At 34.1% G+C, this 17083-nt stretch overlaps 1 pseudogene; it reads right to left on the bottom strand.

Moving 5' to 3' along the window:
• Window positions 1–15722: 15722 nt before the first annotated feature.
• LOC114036444 lies at window positions 15723–16637 on the bottom strand (annotated as a pseudogene).
• Window positions 16638–17083: the final 446 nt, after the last annotated feature.

The raw sequence follows: 17083 nt of genomic DNA, 5'->3' as shown, positions 1-17083 counted from the left end.
GGAAGGATATAGTTACAACAATATCAAGACTGTCTCTTCAAGGACAGAGATTGACTTGACATAAGCTATAACAACTGAAAAACTCCCTTAATTCTGTTTGATTCCAAGCATGAGTCATATTTGACAGCTAATCATGTAGCAAAATTCCACATTATTCACAGGTCATCAAAAGCCAGGCTCAGAATTAACCAGGTGGAAAACTTCTGAAAGGGGGAAAAAAAAGCACAGTAGGGGTTATTGAAATCACTGGTCAATTTCCCAAAGACAATCTAGCTTGATTTTTGGTTTATCTGCTAAGATTATCAACAAAGTTGGTCAATGGCAGGTCACATTAAAAACACCATACAGTTAATTTAACAACTTCTTAAGCTTTTTGTTTTGAAACGTTAGAATTCATTTAGACTTCTAAAAATTGGCTTACCAGGATTGAGTTAGAATCAAAGAGCAAACAATTTGAAAAGAATATAGGAAACTGGATTTTTTATAGCACCACTGAATTTTTATGATTACTTTTTTCATATTTGCTCACATTATTACTGAATGACGTAAAAAATCCCAATTGCAAATAGCAAATAATCTAAGCACTGTAAACTAAACATTTTTCCATTGTTCAGAAAACTAGTTTTTACTCATTTGGCTTCCAGCTCAGAAATGATTTTGGGGTTCCAAAAGAAGTTTGAAGAAGTCACACAAATTTCAATTCTGGAAATCAAACTTGTATATATTTTTCTTGAATCTCACAGAAGTTTTCTTCTATAACTTACCTCCTGATCATAACAAAACTTCTTCCATTTATGACCCAAGGTTCATTAAAAAAAACAAATAAGAATCAAAATATTTGAATATCTATTCCATACCTCTATGTAAAATAAAATTGTCAGAATAATTACCTGAAAAAAACCCCACCAAACACACTGATTTGTTTGTGAGATGTCTTAGCTCTGTGGCTCCACTGCAGACCTCTATCCTGGATTATCTTCATCTCTCTCTCTCCCTCTCTCTCCTTCTCTCTCCCTCTCTCTCATTCTTTTTTTTAGTTACTCCACATCATTCATATTTGTTTCCTCTCTGCTCACACTATCAACCCCCTAGTTCTAGCCTTCATCACTATTTCAATAGTGTCCTTATTTCCCTATCTCAAGTCTCTTCCCTTTCTAGTTCTTTCTCTAGCCAGGTGACAAAATGATATATCTAAAAACAGGTCTTATGTCACTCCACTGCAAATGTCATTGGTTTCCTATTACCTATAAGATGAAATATAATTCTCTCTCTCTCCCTCTGTCTGTCTCTCTCTCTCTCTTTCTCTCTCTCTCTGTCTCTCTCTTTTCCTCTCTCTCTCTCTCTCTCTGGCACCTGGCTGCAACTTGCCTCTACACCCTTACTATACATTACTCCCTTGGATGTCCTGTAGATCTACTCAAACTGATATTCTTTATGTTCTTCACACACAGTACTCCATCTCCTATTTGTACATTTATACTGGCTGTCCTCCATGCCTGGAATGTAATCTTTCCTCACTTCTGACTCTGAGAATCCTTGGTTTCCTTCAAAGTTTAGCTTATACTTCCTCCTATGTGAGAAATTTTCTGATCACTCCAGCTGATAGTACTTCTTCCCCATATATCCTTAGTTTTTTAAAAAAAAAAAAGTTTTTGGTACATATTTATATACACACTTTATTTCCTATTAAAATATAAGCTCTTTAAGAGCAAGGACTATTTCAATTTTGTTTCTGTAACTCTAGGATATAGGCAAGTTTTTTATACAAAGTAGATGCTTTATTAAGTTAGCTGATTAATTCTGCTGATTTTTTTGAATTTATTTAGTATTTTATTTTTCCCGTTACATGTAAAACAATTTTGACATTAATTTTTGAAATTTTGAGTTTCAAATTCCATCCCTTCCTTCCCACTTCACCTCCCCCATTGAGAAATCAAGCAATTTGATATGCTATGCATGTGTAGTCATGCAAAATATTTCCATATTAGTCATGTTGTGAAAGAAAACATAAACCAAAAAAAAAAACCTCAAGAAAAATAAAGTAAAAAAAATGCTTCAATCTGTATTCAGACACCATCAATTCTTTCTTTGGGGATGGATAGCATTTTTCATCATAAGTTCTTCAGAGTTGTCTTTGATGATTGTATTGCTGAAACCAGCGAAGTCTTTCATCTTCCTACAATATTGCTGTTACTTAGTTCACAACACATTTCACTTTACATCAGCTCACATAAGTCTTTACAGGTTTTTCTGAGTGTCCCCTCATCATTTTTTGTAGCACAATAGTATTGCATCATAATCACATAGAAAAATTTGTCCATCCATTCCCCAGTTGATAGGCATCCCCTCAATTTCCAATTCTTTCCCACCAGAAATGTTATAAATATTTTTGTACATATAAGTCATTTTTCTTTTATTTTCTTTTTTTAATCTCTTTTGCAATACAGACCCAGTAATGGTATTGCTAGGTTAAAGGGCATGCATGTTTTTTTATAGACTTTTGGGCATAGTTCCAAATTGTTTCACAGAATTGTTGGATCAGTTCACAACTCCACCAACAGTGAATTAATGTTTCATTTTTCCCACATCTCCTCCAACATCTGTCATTAACCTTTTCTGTCTTATTAGCCAATATAATAGGTATGAGGTAATACCTCAGAATTGTTCTGATTTTCATTTAACCAATCAGTACTGAATTAGAGCATTTTTATATGACTATAGATAGCTTTGATTACTTCATCTGAAAACTCTTCATATCTTTTGATCATTTATCAATTGTGGAATGGCTCTTATTTTTATAAATTCAACTCAGTTCTCTACATGTTTGAGAAATAATGCCCTTGCTCAAGAAGCTTGCTTCAAATTTTTTTTCACAGTTACTATTGCTAACTGTATTTCCCTGCATCCTATCCCCTCTGTTTATTCTATTCTCTCTCTCCTTTCATAGTGTCCTTCCTCAAAAGTGTTTTGCTTCTGACTACTTTCTCCTCCAATCTGCCCTCCCTTCTATCACCTCCTCTTTTGTTATTCCCTTCCTCTCCTACTTTCCTGTAAGGTAAGATAGATTTCTCTACCCAGTTGAGTTTGTAAGTTATTCCCTCTTTGAGCTAGTGCTGATGAGAGTAAGGTTCACCATCCCTCATTGGCCCCCTCTTTCCCTCTACTGTAAAAGCTTTTTCTTTCCTCTTTTATGTGAAATAATTTACCCCCTTCTACCTTTCCTTTTCCCTTTCTCCCAGTACTTTCCTCTCTCATGAGTTAATTTAATTTTTTAAAGATGTCATTCCTTCATATTAAACTCACACCTGTACCCTCTGTCTATATATACTCCTAACTGCTCTAATTATGAGAATTCTTGCGAATTACAAGTATCGTCTCCCCATATAGAAATGTAAACAGTTTAGCCTAATTAAGTCCCTCATGATTTCCCTTTTCTGTTTACCTTTTTGCTTCTCTTGAGTCTTATATTTGAAAGTAAAAATTTCCATTCGGTTCTGGTCTTTTCATCAAGAATGCTTGAAAGTCCTCTATTTCCTTGAATGTCCATTTTTCCCCTGAAGGATTATACTCAGTTTTGCTGGGTAGGTGATTCTTGGTTTTAATCCTAGCTCCTTTGACCTCCAGACTATCAAATCCCAAGCCCTCTGATTCTTTAATGTAGAAGCTGCTAAATTTTGTGTTATCATGACTGTGGTTCCATGATAATTGAATTGTTTCTTTCTGGCTATTTTCTCCTCAACCTGGGTGCTCTGGAATTTGCTATAATATTCCTGGGAGTTTTTATTTTGTGATCTCTTTTAGGAGGTGATTGGTGAATTCTTTCCATTTCTATTTTACCCTCTGGTTCTAGAATATCACAGCAGTTTTCCTTGATAATTTCTTCAAAGATGATATCTAGGCTCTTTTTTTTTATCATGGCTTTCAGATAGTCCAATAATTTTTAAATGATCTCTCCTTGATTTAGTTTCCAGGTCAGTTGTTTTTCCAATGAGATATTTCACATTGTCTGCTACTTTTTGATTCTTTTGCTTTGTTCTATTGTTTCTTGATTTCTCATAAAGTTATTAGCTTATATTTACTCAATTCTAATTTTTAAGGAACCCTTTTCTTCAGTGAACTTTTGTATTTCCTTTTCCATTTGACCAATTCTACTTTTTAGAGGTTTTCTTTTTTTCTTCAGTGAATTTTTGAGCTTCTTTTTACATTTGTCCAATTGTGTTTTTTTTTTCATGCATTCTTCTGCTCATGGGCATTTTGGATCTCTTTTACCATTTGGCCTGATCTGTTTTTTAAGGTGTTATTTTCTTCAGTATTTTTTTTGTGTCTCCTTTATCTAGCTGTTGACCTTTTTTTCCCCATGATTTTCTCTTGGATCTCTTTTACCAATTTTCCTAGTCTGTTTTTTAAGATGTTATTTTCTTCAGTATTTTTTATGTGTCTTCTTTAGCAAGCTGTTGACTCATTTTTCATGATTTTCTTGCATGGCTCTCATTTCTTTTCCCAATTTTTCCTCTACTTCTCTTACTTGCTTTTCAAAATTCTTTTTGAGCTCTTCCATGGCCTAAGACCAATTCATATTTTTCGTGGAGGATTTGGATGTAGGAGCTTTGACTTTGTTATCTTCTGAGTGTGTGTTTTGATCTTCCCTGTCACCATAGTAACTTTCTACGGTGAGAATTTTTTCTATTGTTTTCTCATTTTCCCAGCTTATTTCTTGACTATTGACTCTTTGTTAAAGTAGAGCTCTGGTTCCAGGGTGGAGGGCTCACTGTCCCAAGTTTGAAAGGTTTTGTGTAGCTGCTTTCAGAGATACTTCTAGGGACCAATAAGTTTTCAGTTCTTCCAAGGTGGTATGATCTGAGAGGTCTGTTTACCACTCTTCTAGCCTGTGTTCTGGTTTGTTAGCAACCCAAAGCACTCTTTACTGCCCTGAAACTGTGATGAGGATTGCTGCTCCCTAAGCCCTGCTGCATACGATAGTATTCCTCCTCACACTGGGACTGCCACCCAGGACTGTGGCCTGGATCTAAGTATGGGCAAAACAACAAAGTCCTGCCTCAGTGCTAGCAAAGAAACCCCTGTAATCTCCTTCTGACCAGTTGTTTGATCCTTTTACTATCTGTAGACAGATAGTAAGCTGGAAGCAGCTACTGCTGCTGCTGATTCAGGGGCTCCCAAGGTCTGCTCCTGGTTTACTGGAGTACTGGAGCCTACACAGGACTGCACTCCACTCTCATTCATGTGAGCTAATCCATTCCTGCTTATCTTCTAATTTGTCTTTGACTAGAAAATTATTTCGCCTGTCCTTTTTTGGGTTCTACTTTTCCAGGAATTGTTTTATGACATTACTTAAAAGTGTTCAGAGGAGTTTTGGGAAAAGTTCAGATGAGATGCCATTTTTTTCTCTGTTGTCTTGGCCCTGCTCCCAATTCTGCTAATTCAGTAGTTTTATAACCATATCAAAAAAAGAGAGATAAATATAATCTAGGATGATTTGTTCTCAATGAAGCTGTATTGGTTTTTTTGTAATTACTTCTTTCTCTTCTAGATGTTTATGAATCAACTGATTAATGATGTGCTCCCAAGTTTTCCGAAGAATCAAAGCCAATCTCTCTCTTTTATAATTTGCAGATTATTTCCTCTTCTCCCTTTAGAAAATTGGGACATTATTTTTTTCCTCCAGCTCGGTATTACTTCTTCCATTATCTTTAATTTTTCAAATATTGTTGACAATACCTAAGAACTCACATCTTCCAGTTATTTCAGTAATCAAGGATGCATTTCATCTGGGTCAAGTGACTTGAATTCATCAAGGTCATCTAGGTGCTCTCTTACTAATTCATTACTTACCTTGGGTATTGACTTCCTGCTGGCCATTTTGTTCTGTCATTTGAAGAAGTCTTTCTTCTCTTCTGAGAAAAAAAGATACAAGATAAGGATTGAGCAGCTTTTTCCATACTCTGTAGTTAATTTTCATCATATTATCCACCACTTTAAGCCTTCTTTGATGTCTCAAATAGTTACCTTCCCCCAAACTTTTTGTCAACCTTAGTTTTTCTCACTAGTCTTAGCTCATTCTGAGTTTTATCATTCCTGACACTATTTTTTTTTATCAGGTTTATGCCTACTCTTTTTTATCCTTTGCTTCTTGGTCTGATACTTGTTTCATCTTCTGCACATACATATGTCATTTTAAAATCTAAGTTGGTTGTTGAGTCATTTGTGCATCCACATTGTTCTCTTTAGGTAACTCTTGTTTCTCCTCCTCATTCATGTTGTTTCCCTTTATGTCATCAGAATTTTATTCTTGAGAGTTTCATTTTAAGTCTGAGCTGATACCACTTATAGAATTTTAGGCTCTAAGATTCTACCCCTACTTCCTCTAAATCAAAGTTCATCAATGTGAGGGTCATGAATTTGTTATTTTTAAATACTTTAAATTTATTTCAATGCAATTATTTTCATTTGCAATCTTATGTATTATTTTCTCTAGTGTCATAAATTCTGGGCAGAAATTTTTACTTCCTACTATTGTTTCCATCTTTTCTACCCTATCAGTTTAGTCCTTTTTATTAAGGAGAAGCAGATGCAGTATATAACTTCCTCTTTTTTCTTCCCTTATTGTTTTTAAAATACATTTTATTTATCTCATTAAATATTTCCCAATTTCATATAGAATTTTTAATTTTTTTAAACTTTTGAGTTTCAAATTTTATCTCTACCTCCTACCCCTTTCAATCTTTTGAGAAGGCAAGCAATATGATATTGATTTTACATGTGAAGTCATGCAAAACATATTTCCATATTAGCCATGTTGTAAAAGAAAATATACCCACAAAACCAAGAAAAAGAAAGAAAGTTGAAAAAAAAAGCACTCCTTAATCTGCATTCAGAGTTTATTAGTTCTTTCTCTGGAGGTGGATAGCATTTTTTAAAATCATGAATCCTTTGGAATTGTCTTGGATAATTTTCTTGATCACAGTGGCTAAATCTTTCACAGTTGATAATTCTTACACTAGTGCTCTTACCATGTATAATATTCTTCTGGTTCTGCTCACTTCACTTTGTGTCAGTTCATATAAGATTTCCTAGGTTTTCTCTGAAACCATGCTGTTTGTCCTTTCTTATAGTACCATAGTATTCCATCACAATCATATGCCACAACTTGTGCAGTCATTCTCTAACTCATGGACATTCCCCAAATTTCCTGTACTTTGCCACAACAAAAAGAGGTATATGGATATTTTTGTCAAGTAGATCTTTCCCCAAATTTTTTATCTCTTTTGGTTACAGACTAATTAGTTGTATTGCTGGATTGAAGGGTATACACAGTTTGATTGCCTTTTGAGCATATCTCCAAACTATTTTCCAGAATGGCTGGGTCAGTTCACAATTCCACCAAAAGTATATTCATGTCCCAATGTTGCCACATTGCCTCTTTTTTCCTTTTCCATCCTTTTAGCCAATCTGACAGGTATGAGGTGGTATTTCAGAGTTGTTTTGCTTTGCATTTCTTTAATCATTAATGATTTAGAGTATTTTTTTTATGTGACTATAGATTTCTCCTTCTGAAAAGTGACTATTTATATCATTTGGCCATTTATTAACTGGAGAATGACTCCAGAAGTCATTCTGGGCATAAAGTAGAATGCTTAGGCATAATATATATAATATATATATAGTATAATATATAAAATAACATGTATATCACATAATATACAAAATTTATATATATATATATATATATATGTATGTATGTATATAGGCATAGAAAACTAGGCATAGACCAAAATCTCACACCACATACCAAAATAAAATCAAAATGGGGTTCATGAGTTAGATATAAAGGCTGATACTATAAGCAAACTGGGAGAGTGAGGAATAGTTTACCTGTCAGATTTATGGAGAACTGAAGAATTTAGGACCAAACAGGAGATAGAGAATATTATGAAATGCAAAATGGATAATTTTTATTACATTAAATTGAAAAGGTTTTGCACAAACAGAGCAAATGCAACCAAGATTAGGAGGGAAGCAGAAAACTTGGAAAGAATTTTTATAAGTACCTCTGATAAGGCCCTCATTTCTAAAATATATAGAGAACTAAGTCATATTTATAAGAATATAAGTCATCCCCCAATTGATAAATGGTCAAAGCATATGAACAGGCAGTTCTCAGATGAAGAAATTAAAGCCATGTACAGTCATATAAAAAATGCTCTAAATCACTATGGATTAGATAAAGGAAAATCAAAACAACTCTGAGGTACCACATTACACCTATCAGATTGGCCAATATGACAAAACAAGTAAATGATAAATGTTGGAGAAGATAGGGGAAAATTGGAACACTAATGCATTGTTGGTGTAATTGTGAACTGATCCAACCATTTTGGAGAGCAACTTGGAACTATGCCCAAAGAGCTATAAAAATCTACAAACCCTTTGACCCAGCAATACCACTTCTAGGGCTGTAACCCAAAGAGATCATAAAAATGGGAAAAGGACCCGCATGTACAAAAATATTTATAGCAGCTCTTTTTGTGTTGGCCAAGAAGTGGAAATTGAGGGGATGCCCATCGATTAGGGAATGGTTATTGTGGTATATGAATGTAATGGCATACTATTGTGCTATAAGAAATGATGAGCAAGAGGAATTCAGAAAAACCTGGAAAGACTTGTATGGTCTGATGCTGAGTGAAGTGAGCAGAACCAGGAGAATGTTGTACAGAGTAACAGCCATATTGTACAATGACTAACTTTGGTAGACTTAGCTCTTCACAGTAATGCAAGGATCTAAGACATCTCCAAAAGTATCATGATGGAAAATGCTATCCACACCCAGAGAAAGAACTATGGAATTTGAATGCAGATCAAAGCATACTATCTGCCATTTTTCCCCCTTCTGTTTTGTTTTGTTTTTGTTTTCTCTTTCTTGTGGTTTCTCCTATTGGTTCTAATTCTTCCTTACAACATCACTAATGTGAGAACGTTTAATAGAAATGTATATGTATATCCTATATCATATTGCACACTGTCTTGGGGAGGGAGGCAGGAAGAGAGGAGGAGAAAAATTAAAAACACAAAAGCGTATGGAAGTGATTGTTGATAAATTAAAATAAATTAATAAAAAATTTAAAAATAAATGTTGACTGATTGATATAGAAGATTAACATTGATATAGAAATAAAGGTTCAAATAAGTCTCTTGCAAACCATATTTCCTGGCAACAAGTAAGCAAAGCAACATAGAAGGTTGTTGTAAGTTATTGTTTCTTGAAAGATAGGGAATGTGCCTTAACATAAATGTTGACAAAAATGTCATTCATTATTTTTTAATTAATTAATTTATTTTTAGTTTTCAACATTCCTTTCCATAAGCTTTTGAACTTTAAATTTTCTCCCCCTCTATCCCCACCTCCATCCCCAAGATGACATGCAATCTGATATAGGCCCTACATATAAATTCCTATTAAACATATTTCCACGTTAGTCATGTTGTAAAGAAGAATTGGAACCAATAGCAGGAACCACAAGAAAGAATGAAGCAAAACAAAACAAAGCATTTTCCTGGCTCTGCTCACTTCACTCAGCATCAGTCTATACAAGTCTCTCCAGGTTTTCCTGAAGTCTGTTTGCTCATCATTTCTTATAGCACAATAGTATTCCATTACATTCATATGCCGCAACTTGTTCAGTCATTTCCTGATTGATGGGCATCTCCTCAATTTCTAATTCTTTGCCATCACTGAAAGAGCTGCTATAAATATTTTTGTACATTAAGGTCCTTTTTCCTGCTTTTTTATGATTTCTTTGGGATACAGATCTAGAAGTGGTATTGCTGGGTCAAAGGGTATGCACAATTTTATAGCCCTTTGAGCATAGTTCCTAATTGTTCTACAGCATGGTTGGATTATTTCACAACTCCACCAATAATGCATTAGTGTTCCAATTTTCCCACATCTTCTCCAACATTTATCATTTTCCCCTGTTTTGTCATGTTAGCCAATCTGAGAGGGGTGGTGTGGTACCTAAGAGTCCTATTGATGTACATTTCTCTAATCAAGCGTGATTTAGAGCATTTTTTCATATGAATATAGATAGCTTTAATTTCTTCCTCTGAAAACTTCCTGTTCATATCCTTTGACCATTTATCAATTGGGGAATGACTTGTATTCTTATAAATTCAACTCAATTCTCTATATATTTTAGAAATGAGGCCCTTATCAGAGACACTGGTTGTAAAAATTCTTTCCCAGTTTTCTGCTTCCCTCCTAATCTTGTTTGCATGGACTTTGTGCAAAAAAAAAAACTTTTTAATTTAATTTGATCAAAATTATCCATTTTGCATTTCATAATATTTTCTATCTCTTGTTTGGTCATAAATTCTTCTGTTATCCATAAATCTGACAGGAAAACTATTCCTTGCTTTCCCAGTTTACTTATAGTATGAGCCTTTATATCTAAATTGTGTACCCATTTTGACTTTATTTTGGTATATGGTATAAGATTTTTTAGTCTATGCCTAGTTTCTGCCATACTATTTTCCAGTTTCCCAGTAGTTTTTGTCAAATAGTGAGTTCTTATTCCAGAAGCTGTGGTCATCCATTACTTTTTATATAACTTTCATTGCTTTTTTAATGATGCTTTCACTTAAAACACTGCAGCCATAATATATATTGTTTTTTTCTAGTGTCTGCTTTCTTCCCTTTGCATCATTTCATTCAAGTCTTCCCATATTTATCAGACTATATAGTTAACACTTCTTATGATGCAGTAATATAGTAAGGCAGTATTCCTTAAGATGAATAAGATACAATTTGTTTACTATTTCCCAACTATTGGGCACAAAGTTTGTTTTAATTTTTTTCTATCACCAATGGGGAAGGTGTGATTGTGTTTTAACCAGTTACATTCTAGGTTGTCCTCTTCTCTTAAGTTCCTTTATCCACTTATATCATCAGTTTTACTCTTCCAAGTCTTAGCCATGAATCACTCAACCCATCTGCTGTCTGTTGTGCTGTTAAATGAAGGTGGAGAACATCATGAAATTCTATCAACTGGGTCCTGCAAATTTTAACTGCAAATTCATGCTACATGAACTTAACAGGGCCTGCAGAGCTAATCATCACACCTCCCTAATAGATCTCTATCCCGATTGCCACAGTAGCTCTTTCAATTCTTTTAATCTTTGCTTAAGCCTTCCATAGGTACCATTTCCTTCTTACAGGACATACCCTTTAAGACCTCTAGGTGCACATGTGCACTGACTCCTTGTGGACCTGCCATTATGCCAAAAAATTATACTCCCTTAGAAAGACAGCACAATTTGGTGGAAAGAATATTGGGTTGGTGTCAGAAGAGCTGAGTTCAAATCATCATTCTGTCACTTAGTATATATGTGATCACAGACAAGTCATTTAACTTTTCTGATCTTCAGTTCATCCATAACAGGAAGAGGTTGGACTAGATGGTCTCTGAAGTTCCTTCCAGTTCTAATCCTATAATCGTATGATTTGCCTTTTTACATTTATATTCACTTTGAGTCTTTTCTCATACAATCTAAGCATCTATAGTTTTTTCAACTGATCCTCATATGACATGGACTGAAAACCTTTTACCATGACGGTTTGTCTTCTCTGGATACTTAAAGTTATAAATGCCCTTTCTAAACTATGATGATCTCTGCTAAAATGATATTCCTTCAACTGTCACATAAGGAAGAAGGTACATTTTCTTTTCTCCACTTTAGGACCAAGCTTTTTCATTGTAATTATAACACATTTAATTTCACTTTATTGTTCTTTCAGTTTGCACTAGAGTAACCATTTTTGTTTACTGTTTTCCTGTGTCAAAAATACTTTACTGTTCTTCCTTTTCCTTTTCAATAATTATTTATAACATTATAACCAACTTTCTAAATTTCCATTTAGACTCTTACCTTTTTTCCTTGTTAATTTTTTGGTTAGTTTTGTCTAGTTCTAAAAAATATATTGAGGTCCACTACTATCAAAGTTTTACTGTGTATTTCTCTCTGCAACTTATTAGCTTATTTTATAAGCATTTTGATGCTATAATTTTCAATATAATATTCCTATGAAAAAATCTGAGATGAATAGAATATCTGAAACTCAAACATAAGACTCAAGAGATATATGAAAGAGTAAATGTGAAAGAGACATCATGAAAGACTGAAAATTAAACTGCTTGTATTCTTATATAGGCAGATAGTACATATGACTCCTAAGAAATTTATCATTATCAGGGCAGCTAAAAGAAGTCTATATAGACAGAAATTATGGGTGTGACTTGATTTTGTTGTAATGATCTTAAAAAATGGAGAAGTGAGAAAAAGGAATGCACTGGGAGAAGGAGGAAGGGAGAAGAAGAATAGGGAAAATTATCTCACATAAAAGAGGCTCACAAAGAAGAAATTTTAGAGTATAGGAAGACATAAATGGGCTGGGAACACTTGAATCTCATTCTCATCTGAACTGGTTCAAAGAGATAACACACACACTTAGTTGGGTATAAAAATCTATCCTATCCAATGTGAAAGTATGGGGGGAAGGGGATGAAATAACAAGGACAGTGATAGGAGGGAGGATGGATTAAGGGAGGTTGTAGTCAGAAGCAAAAAAGACTCTTAGGAGGGACAGGGTAAAAAAGAAAAAAAAGAATAAACAGAAGAAAATAGGATGGAGGGGTATACATATAAATCATAACTGGGAATGTGAATGGTATGAACTCACCCATGAAATAGAAGCAGATAGTAGAATGGATTAGAAATCAGAACCCAACAATATGTTGTTTACAAGAAACTCACTTGAAACAGAAAGCACACAGAGTTAAAATAATGGGCTGGAGCAGAATCTATTATGCTTCAGGTAAAGTTAAAAAGGAGGGGAAACAATTATTACCTCAGACAAAGAAAAAGCAAAAATAGACTTAATTAAAAAAGATATTCAGGGAAGCTATATCAAGAAACAATAAAACAAAGTCAAAAGAATAAAAAAAAGAAGAAAATATGAAATATTTGAGCAGAAAAACATCTGACCTTGAAAATAGATCAAGGAGATATAATTTAAGCATTATTGGACTGCTTGAAAGTCATGATCAAAGGAAAAACCTAGACACCATATTTCAAGAAATTGTAAAGTAAACTGTGTCAGTATCTTAGAAGAAGAGGGGAAATAGAAATTCAAAGAATCCAGCAATCACCTCATTAAAGAGATACCAAAATGAAAACTGCTGAGAATATTATAGTCAAAATCTGGAACTCCCAGATGAAGAACAGAATACTTCAAGTAGCCAGAAAGAAAACACATAAATATACTGCCACAGTCAGGATCACACAGGATTTACCAGTTACCAAGTTAAAAGAGCAGAAGAAATATGATGATAGACAAAGAGAATTCTATAGTAGCAACAAAATTTTAGTTGAAAATATTTAACAACTTTAGAAAAGTTGCTGGATACAAACTATACATTACCAACAAAACCAAGCAAGAAGTGATAGAAAGTGCAATTCCATAAAAAAGAATGGAAGACAGTACAAAATACTTAAAGATTTACTTGCCAATACAGACTCAGGAAATATATAAAAATAATTACAAAACAGTTTTCACATAAAGGCCTAAACTGGAGAAATATTCATTGTTTATAAGTAGGCTGAGCCACTGCAATTCAAATGATAATTCTACCAAAATTAATTTGCTTATTCAGTGGCATATCAATCAAATTACTAAAGAATTCTTTTATAGAGCTAGAAAAAAATCAAAACAAAATTCATCTGGAAGAACAAAAGATCAAGAATATTAAGGGAATCAATGAACAAAAGGTGAAAGAGGTTGACCTAGCAATACAAGATTTCAAATTACATTACAAAGTAGTAATAATCAAAACAATATGGTATTGGTTAAGAAATAGAGTGATGGATCGATGAAATTGATTAGGTATACTAAAGGCAGTAATAAATGGCCATAGTAATTTACTGTTTGATTAACCCAAAGATTTAACTTTTAGGTAAGAACTCACCATTTGACAAAAATTGCTGGAAAAACTGGAAAGCAGTCTGGGAGAAACTAGGCATTGACTAACTCTTCACACCGTATACAAGATAAGGTCAAAATGGGTATATGATTGTTCAGAAAGGGTGCTATCCTAAGCAAATTAGGGGAGCATGAAAAATTTTACTTGCCGTAGATATTAATAAGGGGAGGTTTTATGACTAAACAAGAAATAGAAAGCATCATGGGAAGAAAAATGGATAATTTTGATTACATGCAATTAACAAGTTTTTGCACAAACAAAACTAATGCAGCAAAAATTAGGAGGAAACTGGGAAACCTGGAAAAAATGCAGCATGTTCACTTGATAAAGACCTCATTTCTCAAATATGTATAAAACAGAGATGAATTTGTAAGAAAAAAAAATGAGAACCGTTCCGCAAATGAAAATGAGTCAAAGTATATGAACAGGCAGCTTTCAGAATAAGAAATCAAAGCTATCAATGGTCATATAAAATGCCTTAATTCACTATTGATAATAAAATGCAAATTAAAACAACCAAAGTACCACTCCACACCTATCAAATTGTCTAAAATGATAGAAAAGGAAAAGGACAAATTCTGGAGGACATTTGGAAAACTGGTAAATTGATGTATTGTTGGTGGAGTTGTGAACTGGTCCAACCATTCTGGAGAATAATTTAGAATTATGCCCAAAGGGCTTTAAAACTGTGCATACCCTCTGACCCTATAATAGTACTATTAGGTTTGTATCTCTAAAAGATCAAAGAAAAGGGAAAAGGATCTATTTGTACAAAAATATTTATAGTACCTCTTTTTGTGGCGGCAAATTATAGGAAACTAAGGGTATGTCCATCAATTAAGGAATGACTAAACAAATTGTGGTATATGATTATGATGGATTACTATTGTTTCCTAAAAAATAATGAGCAGGTGGATTTCAGAAAAACCTGGAAAGACTTACATGAACTAATGTTTAGTGAAGTGAGCAGAAACAGGAGAATATTGTACATAGTAGGAACAATATTGTAAGGAGGATCAACTGTGAGAGACTTAGCTACTCTGATCTCTAAGACAATGATCCAAGAAAAGTAATTGCAAAGGATTCATGATGAAAAATCTGTTTGCTTTCAGAGGAAGAACTGATGAACTCTGAGTGCAGATTGATACATACTTTTTAAAACTTTTTTTTTCTTGTTTTCATGGGTGTGTTTTCTTTTGCACCATGGATAATGTGGAAATATGTTTTCTATGACTTCTCATATATGATTAATATCATATTGCTTGCCTTCTCAAGGGATGGGAGAGGGGTTAGAAGAAGGGAGAAAATTTGCAACTCAAAATTAAAAAAGAATGTTATAATAAAGTATATTTTACAAAAATTAAAAAAGAAAATAAGTGAAAGAGTGGAGTTAACAGGTGACAATGTGTTGGGGGAAATGGTAAGGTATATATGCACACACACATGTATATATGTATGTATCTATCTATATATATATACACACATATATATGTATATAAAATATATGATAATCTACCTAAGGAAGATTATATGATGATATGATATAATATCATAGTTAGATAGATAGATAGATAGATAGATAGATAGATTAATGGATGTGTATATCTGTGTGCATGTGTAAGTATATGATCATTGAAAAACCTTTGCAATTAATCCCTCTGAACAGTGCTTCTAGGATATGAGCTTCTTCATGAAAGTCTTCATGTCCTTGTTTCTCAGGCTGTAAATAACAGGGTTCAGGGTTGGTGGCACCATAGTATACAACACAGACAACAATAGATCTAGAATTGTATCAGAGTCCAAAGGTGGTTTTAGATAAGTCATGGCTCCAGTTGTCACAAAGACTGTAAGAATGATGAGATGGGGCACACAAGTGGAGAAAGCTTTTGACTGGACCCTCTGTGGTTGGAATCTTTACCACAGCTGAGAAGATTTGGCTGTAAGAGATAGCTATAAAGATACAGCAGAGAATCACTAAAACAATCCCAATAGCTATAGTCACATCAACTGCAATGTATGTCTTAGAGCAGGCAATCCTGAGTAAGGAATTGACATCACAGAAGAATTGGTGGATCTCTTTGGAGCCACAGAAAAGCAAGGAGAATGTGCTAACTGCATACATTAGACCAATCATACCTGCAGTAAGTCAGGAAGCAGCTGCCATCTTCATGCAAGCCTCATCTTTAATTATCATTTCATAGTGCAAGGGCTGGCAGATGGCCACATAGTGGTCATAGGACATAGCTGTGAGGATAAAAACCTCTGATGCTGCAAATAAAATCACTAAAAAGACCTGTGTTGCACACCCTAAGTAAGAAATACAGTAACTATGGCTGAGAGAATTTGCTATAGATTTGGGGACAGTAACAGTAATGAAACAAAGATCTAAAAAGGACAAGTTCTTCAGGAAGAAGTACATGGGGGTGTGAAGGTGCACATCCAGAAAGATGAGAATGAAGATGAATATGTTTCCCATCAATGCCACCAAGTAGACCAGTAAGAAGAGCATGATATGTAAAACCTGTAGCTCCCAGGTATTGGAAAGCTCATGAGCAGGAATCCTGTGATCGTGGTGGGGTTGGCCATAGGTTCACTTGAATGTCTGCATAGAAAAAAGTAATAGATGTCAATGGATGAGGAGAATAGTTATTGTGTTGAATGTAAGGACACCTGAGCTCTAGTTCTGAATTTCCCAATGTGTGAACTTGGCAAATCAGACTCTCTGTCAGCCTTAGTTTTTTCATTTGTTAAATGGGGAGATTAGACTTTTATCTTTGTTTTCTTCAAATTCTCATGGAGTATATGAGTCTCTGAATAAAATCCTCACATTGAAAAAGATTATAATAAAACAGTATCTCTACAAATGTAGGCTTATTTTTTGGGGGGGGGCATAGGCATTGGGATTAAGTGATTTACCCAGGGTCACACGGCCAAATGTAGGTTTTAAAAGATTATAACTCTCATTCATCATGGGAGCTCTCAGCCTGAAGATGGTAAGGTGGTGAAGGAAGTAATAATTAAAATTATGGTAG

The sequence above is a fragment of the Vombatus ursinus genome, unplaced genomic scaffold, assembly GCF_900497805.2.
Source record: "Vombatus ursinus unplaced genomic scaffold, bare-nosed wombat genome assembly UNPS02009835.1, whole genome shotgun sequence".
NCBI lineage: Eukaryota > Metazoa > Chordata > Mammalia > Diprotodontia > Vombatidae > Vombatus > Vombatus ursinus.
This window is presented reverse-complemented; position numbering and strand designations above follow the sequence as displayed.